Genomic DNA, 7,258 nt, shown 5'->3' with positions numbered 1-7,258 from the left:
TGCATATATTTTGAATCATCAAATCAAAAAGGTGAAGACAAGGAAAAAATGAAAATGTCCTGCATAATATTTTTTTACTTGTACAAGTAATTTTTTTTAACTTGGTTATACAATGTAAAGATTAATCATGTTAATATTTTGAATCATCAAGTTACAAAAGTTAAGATGAGGAAAAGAATGAAAATGCTCTGCTTTATACTTTTTTTTATGGTTCATGAGTTGTGTTTTGTTTAAATTTACAGTTTTAACATGTCAAATCAAACTGTGCATATATTTCACTACAAACTGCTCAGAGTCTGAATTGACCAGTTTTTGTGCTCGACCAGTAAAATCGAGCACACATTTTACTCGACTAGTCTCGACATTGTCTCGACTGGACTTAACTGTACTTAAGTGTACTCGACTAGGTCTCGACTTTACTTAATTAGTCTGAAATGGTCTTGACCAAGGCTTGACCTGTCTCGACCTGTCTTGACTAGTCTCGACTCAGCCTGAACCAGTCTCGACCTGTCTCAACTAGTCTCGACTCAGTCTGAACCAGTCTCGACCTGTCTCGACTAGTCTTGACCTTCAAATTTAGTTTTGACTGGTATAAAGAAGCCCATCTAACTAAATTAAATACTGATCTTACAAAATTCAAGCTTATTAGGTAGTTTGATTACTGGCGGTGAAATTATAAAAAAATTTTTTTTTACAAAAGGTAAAAATAAAAATTATTATATAAATTCAGATATGCATCTTTAAATTTTCTAATAACTTTTTCAAATCAACTTGGATTTTCATCAAACTATGCACCTATCTAAGATATATATCAAGCTTACTGAATCACATTTCATTTACTTTTTTGTTGTATAGCTATGAAATTTAAGAATTAAAGTCATCTCGGTAAAAAAGCTAGGATTTGCAATTCAGACAAAATAGAGATAGGCATCTTTAATTTTTTTAATAACTTTTTCAAAATCACTTGGATTTTCATCAAACTATGCAGCTATCTTAGATAAATATCAAGCTTACTGAATCCCATTTCATTTACTTTTGTTTTGTATAGCTGTAAAATTTAAGAATTAAAGTCATCTCAGTAAAAAAGCTAGGATTTGCAATTTGGACAAAATAGAGACAGGCATCTTTAATTTTTTTAATAACTTTTTCAAATCAACTTGGATTGTCATCAAACTATGCAGCTATCTTAGATATATATCAAGCTTACTGAATACCATTTCATTTACTTTTTTATTGTATTGCTGTAAAATTTAAGAATTAAAGAAATGTTGGTAAAAAAGCTAGGATTTGCAATTCGGACAAAATAGAGATAGTACACTTTAAATTTTCTAATAACTTTTTCAAATCAACTTGGATTGTCATCAAACTATGCAGCTATCTTCGATATATATCAGGCTTACTGAATCTTATTTCATTTACTTTTTTATTGTATAGCTGTAAAATTTAAGAATTAAAGTCATCTCTGTAAAAAAAGCTAGGATTTGCAATTTGGACAAAATAGAGATAGGCATCTTTAATATTTTTAATAACTTTTTCAAAACAACTTGGATTGTCATCAAACTATGCAGCTATCTTAGATGTATATCAAGCTTACTGAATCCCATTTCATTTACTTTTTTGTTGTACTGTTGTAAAATTTAAGAATTAAAGTAATGTTGGTAAAAAAAGCTAGAATTTGCAATTCGGACAAAATAGAGATAGTACACTTTAATTTTTTTAATAACTTTTTCAAATCAACTTGGATTTTGATCAAACTAGGCAGCTATCTTAGAAACATATCAAGCTTCTTGAATCCCAGGTTATTTAGATTTTAGTTGTATTGCTGTAAAATTTAAGAATCAACGTATTCTAGGTAAAAAAGCTAGGATTTGCAGTTTTGACAAAATAGAGATGGTACACTTTAATTTTTTCATAACTTTTTGAAATCAACTTAGATTTTCATCAAACTCTATAACTATCTTTGCAATATTCTTGCTAAATATCTTACTTAACCATAAGTTGTTATTTAGTTTGGTGTATTTCTGTCAAATTTAAAAATTTAATTAATCTACATGTAGGTCAAAAAGCGTTGATATTAGAAATATATCTTTCTTTAATTAAAAATATTAAATTTTTGTTTTAACAAAAATAAAGGTGTCTTTTTTAAGATTTTTTAAGATTTCATATCTTTTTCAAATCAGCTTAAACAAAATAAACCCCTTTTTTTGTAGTAAAACAAAAAATTAATATCATGAACTTTCATAACAATCCTTGAAAACCTTTTAAAAAAAGAAATGTGTTCCAAAGTTACAGTAAAAATTTATTTCAATCAAATCTTAAAATATTTTTTTGTCAAATTTAATGACATGGCACTATAAATGGTTTAATTACATCAGTACACCTGAGATTTACAGGTAAAAAGAAAGCCCTACTTTTCTTAAACTCGTGTATTACTTATCAAGAGAATTAAAAAAGCCTTGCGATTTAGATTTAACAGGATGTTGCAACTTTGAATAAATGTTATTTAGAATTTAAAACTCTCTGGTAGATGTGATCTTTTTAATAAGTTTGCCCCAAGCAGAAGGTATTGCCTTATAAATCACCACAAATCAGAAGAACTATTTGAATAATTTCTTTAATTTTTCTTTGCTTTTTGATATATTTATAGGATATATATATCAACAGGAATAAAACATTAAAGGAATTATATAACTAATTTATATATACTTTTTCCAAAATTATGAGGAAAGATATATATCTAATATTGTAGCTTTTTGACCTACATGTAGACTAATTAAATTCTTAAATTTGACAGAAATACACCAAACTAAATAACAACCTATGTTTCAGTAAGACTGATACATCACCAAGGTAGCTATATCATGTATATAGTTTGAATAAAATCCAAGTTGATTTGAAAAAGTTATTAACAAGTTTAAAGTGTACTATCTCTATTTTGTCAAAACTGCAAATCCTAGCCTTTTTTACCCAGATTTGACAGCAATACACCAAACTAAATAACAACCTGGGATTCAGTAAGATTAATACATCAACAAGGTAACTATATAGTTTGAATAAATCCAAGTTGACTTGAAAAAAATATTAAAAAAATTAAAGTGTACTATATATCTTTATTTTGTTTGAACTGCAAATTCTAGCTTTCTTGACCTAGAATAATTAAATTTGTAAATTTGACAGCAATTCAACAAAAAACAAAATAAACTAGGATTCAGTAAGCTTGATATATATCTAAGAGAGCTGCCTAGTTTGATGAAAATCCAAGTTGATTTGAAAAAGTTATTAGAAAATTTAAAGTGTACTATCTCTATTTTGTCCAAAATTGCAAATCCTAGCTTTTTTTGCCAACATTTCTTTAATTCTTAAATTTCACAGCAATACAATAAAAAAAGTAAATGAAATAGGATTCAGTAAGCTTGATATATATCTAAGATAGCTGCATAGTTTGATGACAATCCAAGTTGATTTGAAAAAGTTGTTAAAAAAATTAAAGATGCCTATCTCTATTTTGTCTGAATTGCAAATCCTAGCTTTTTTTACCGAGATGACTTTAATTCTTAAATTTTACAGCAATACAACAAAAAAGTAAATGGAATGGGATTCAATAAGCTTGATATATATCTAAGATAGCTGCATAGTTTGATGAAAATCCAAGTGATTTTGAAAAAAGTTATTAGAAAATTTAAAAGTGTACTATCTCTATTTTGTCCGAAATTGCAAATCCTAGCTTTTTTTACCAACATTTCTTTAATTCTTAAATTTTACAGCAATACAATAAAAAAAGTAAATGAAATGGGATTCAGTAAGCTTGATATATATCTAAGATAGCTGCATAGTTTGATGACAATCCAAGTTGATTTGAAAAAGTTATTAAAAAACTTAAAGATGCCTATCTCTATTTTGTCCAAATTGCAAATCCTAGCTTTTTTTACTGAGATGACTTTAATTCTTAAATTTTACAGCTATACAAAACAAAAGTAAATGAAATGGGATTCAGTAAGCTTGATATATATCTAAGATAGCTGCATAGTTTGATGACAATCCAAGTTGATTTGAAAAAGTTATTAAAAAAATTAAAGATGCCTATCTCTATTTTGTCCAAATTGCAAATCCTAGCTTTTTTTACTGAGATGACTTTAATTCTTAAATTTTACAGCTATACAAAACAAAAGTAAATGAAATGGGATTCAGTAAGCTTGATATATATCTAAGATAGCTGCATAGTTTGATGACAATCCAAGTTGATTTGAAAAAGTTATTAAAAAAATTAAAAATGCCTATCTCTATTTTGTCCAAATTGCAAATCCTAGCTTTTTTTACTGAGATGACTTTAATTCTTAAATTTTACAGCTATACAAAACAAAAGTAAATGAAATGGGATTTAGTAAGCTTGATATTTATCTAAGATAGCTGCATAGTTTGATGAAAATCCAAGTGATTTTGAAAAAGTTATTAAAAAAATTAAAGATGCCTATCTCTATTTTGTCTGAATTGCAAATCCTAGCTTTTTTACCGAGATGACTTTAATTCTTAAATTTCATAGCTATACAACAAAAAAGTAAATGAAATGGGATTCAGTAAGCTTGATATATATCTTAGATAGGTGCATAGTTTGATGAAAATCCAAGTTGATTTGAAAAAGTTATTAGAAAATTTAAAGATGCCTATCTGAATTTATATAATAATTTTTATTTTTTACCTATTGTAAAAAAAATTTTTTTTTATTTCACCGCCAGTAATCAAACTACCTAATAAGCTTGAATTTTGTAAGATCAGTATTTAATTTAGTTAGATGGGCTTCTTTATACCAGTCAAAACTAAATTTGAAGGTCAAGACTAGTCGAGACAGGTCGAGACTGGTTCAGACTGAGTCGAGACTAGTCAAGACAGGTCGAGACAGGTCGAGCCTTAGTCAAGACCATTTCAGACTAATTAAGTAAAGTCGAGACCTAGTCGAGTACACTTAAGTACAGTTAAGTCCAGTCGAGACAATGTCGAGACTAGTCGAGTAAAATGTGTGCTCGATTTTACTGGTCGAGCACAAAAACTGGTCAATTCAGACTCGGAGCAGTTTGTAGTGTTTTGAATCATCAAATCAAAAAGGTGAAGACAAGGATAAAATGAAAATGTCCTGCATAATAATTTTTTACTTGTACAAGTAATTTTTTTTAACTTGGTTATACAATGTTAAGATTAATCATGTTAATATTTTGAATCATCAAGTTACAAAAGTTAAGATGAGGAAAAGAATGAAAATGCTCTGCTTTAAAAAAATTATTAATAATTCATGAGGTTCTTTTTTAAATTCATAACTTTAATATGTAAAATTGAACTTTGTTAATATTTCTAATCTTCAAGTTGGAAAAGTGAAGACAAGGATAAAATGAAAATGTCCTGCATAATATTTTTTTACTTGTACAAGTAATTTTTTTTAACTTGGTTATACAATGTAAAGATTAACCGTGTTAATATTTTGAATCATCAAGTTACAAAAGTTAAGATGAGGAAAAGAATGAAAATGCTCTGCTTTATACCTTTTTTTATGGTTCATGAGTTGTTTTTTGTTTAAATTTACAGTTTTAACATGTCAAATCAAACTGTGCATATATTTTGAATCATCAAATCAAAAAGGTGAAGACAAGGATAAAATGAAAATGTCCTGAATAATATTTTTTTACTTGTACAAGTAATTTTTTTTAACTTGGTTATACAATGTAAAGATTAATCATGTTAATATTTTGAATCATCAAGTTACAAAAGTTAAGATGAGGAAAAGAATGAAAATGCTCTGCTTTAAAAAAATTATTAATAATTCATGAGGTTCTTTTTTAAATTCATAACTTTAATATGTAAAATTGAACTTTGTTAATATTTCTAATCTTCAAGTTGGAAAAGTGAAGACAAGGATAAAATGAAAATGTCCTGCATAATATTTTTTTACTTGTACAAGTAATTTGTTTTAACTTGGTTATACAATGTAAAGATTAACCGTGTTAATATTTTGAATCATCAAGTTACAAAAGTTAAGATGAGGAAAAGAATGAAAATGCTCTGCTTTAAAAAAATTATTAATAATTCATAAGTTTTTTTTTTAAATTCATTTAACTTAAATATGTAAAATTGAACTTTGTTAATATTTCGATTCTTCAAGTTGGAAAAGTGAAGACAAGGATAAAATGAAAATGTCCTGCATAATATTTTTTTACTTGTACAAGTAATTTTTTTTAACTTGGTTATACAATGTAAAGATTAACCGTGTTAATATTTTGAATCATCAAGTTACAAAAGTTAAGATGAGGAAAAGAATGAAAATGCTCTGCTTTATACTTTTTTTTATGGTTCATGAGTTGTTTTTGTTTAAATTTACAGTTTTAACATGTCAAATCAAACTGTGCATATATTTTGAATCATCAAGTCAAAAAGGTGAAGACAAGGATAAAATGAAAATGTCCTGCAGAATATTTTTTTACTTGTACAAGTAATTTTTTTTAACTTGGTTATACAATGTAAAGATTAACCGTGTTAATATTTTGAATCATCAAGTTACAAAAGTTAAGATGAGGAAAAGAATGAAAATGCTCTGCTTTAAAAAAATTATTAATAATTCATGAGGTTCTTTTTTAAATTCATAACTTTAATATGTAAAATTGAACTTTGTTAATATTTCGAATCTTCAAGTTGGAAAAGTGAAGACAAGGATAAAATGAAAATGTCCTGCATAATATTTTTTTACTTGTACAAGTAATTTTTTTTAACTTGGTTATACAATGTAAAGATTAACCGTGTTAATATTTTGAATCATCAAGTTACAAAAGTTAAGATGAGGAAAAGAATGAAAATGCTCTGCTTTAAAAAAAATATTAATAATTCATGAGGTTCTTTTTTAAATTCATAACTTTAATATGTAAAATTGAACTTTGTTAATATTTCGAATCTTCAAGTTGGAAAAGTGAAGACAAAGATAAAATGAAAATGTCCTGCATAATATTTTTTTACTTGTACAAGTAATTTTTTTTAACTTGGTTGAACAATGTAAAGATTAACCATGTTAATATTTTGAATCATCAAGTTACAAAAGTTAAGATGAGAAAAAGAATGAAAATGCTCTGCTTTAAAAAAAAAATTAATAGTTCATGAGGTTTTTTTTAAATTCATAACTTTAATATGTAAAATTGAACTTTGTTAATATTTCTAATCTTCAAGTTGGAAAAAAAAGAAAAATGAAAATGTCCTGCATAATATTTTTTTACTTGTACAAGTA

At 26.4% G+C, this 7,258-nt stretch overlaps 1 protein-coding gene across 1 annotated transcript in view; it reads right to left on the bottom strand.

Annotated features, from left to right (window-relative positions):
- The window catches only part of LOC134702144 (uncharacterized), a 67,859-nt gene that overhangs the window by 34,569 nt on the left and 26,032 nt on the right, over positions 1 to 7,258 (bottom strand). The window lies entirely within an intron of this gene.

The sequence above is a fragment of the Mytilus trossulus genome, unplaced genomic scaffold (assembly GCF_036588685.1).
Source record: "Mytilus trossulus isolate FHL-02 unplaced genomic scaffold, PNRI_Mtr1.1.1.hap1 h1tg000406l__unscaffolded, whole genome shotgun sequence".
Taxonomy (NCBI): Eukaryota; Metazoa; Mollusca; class Bivalvia; order Mytilida; family Mytilidae; genus Mytilus; species Mytilus trossulus.
The sequence above is the reverse complement of the archived record's forward strand: the minus strand, read 5'-3'. Positions and strand labels throughout refer to the sequence as shown.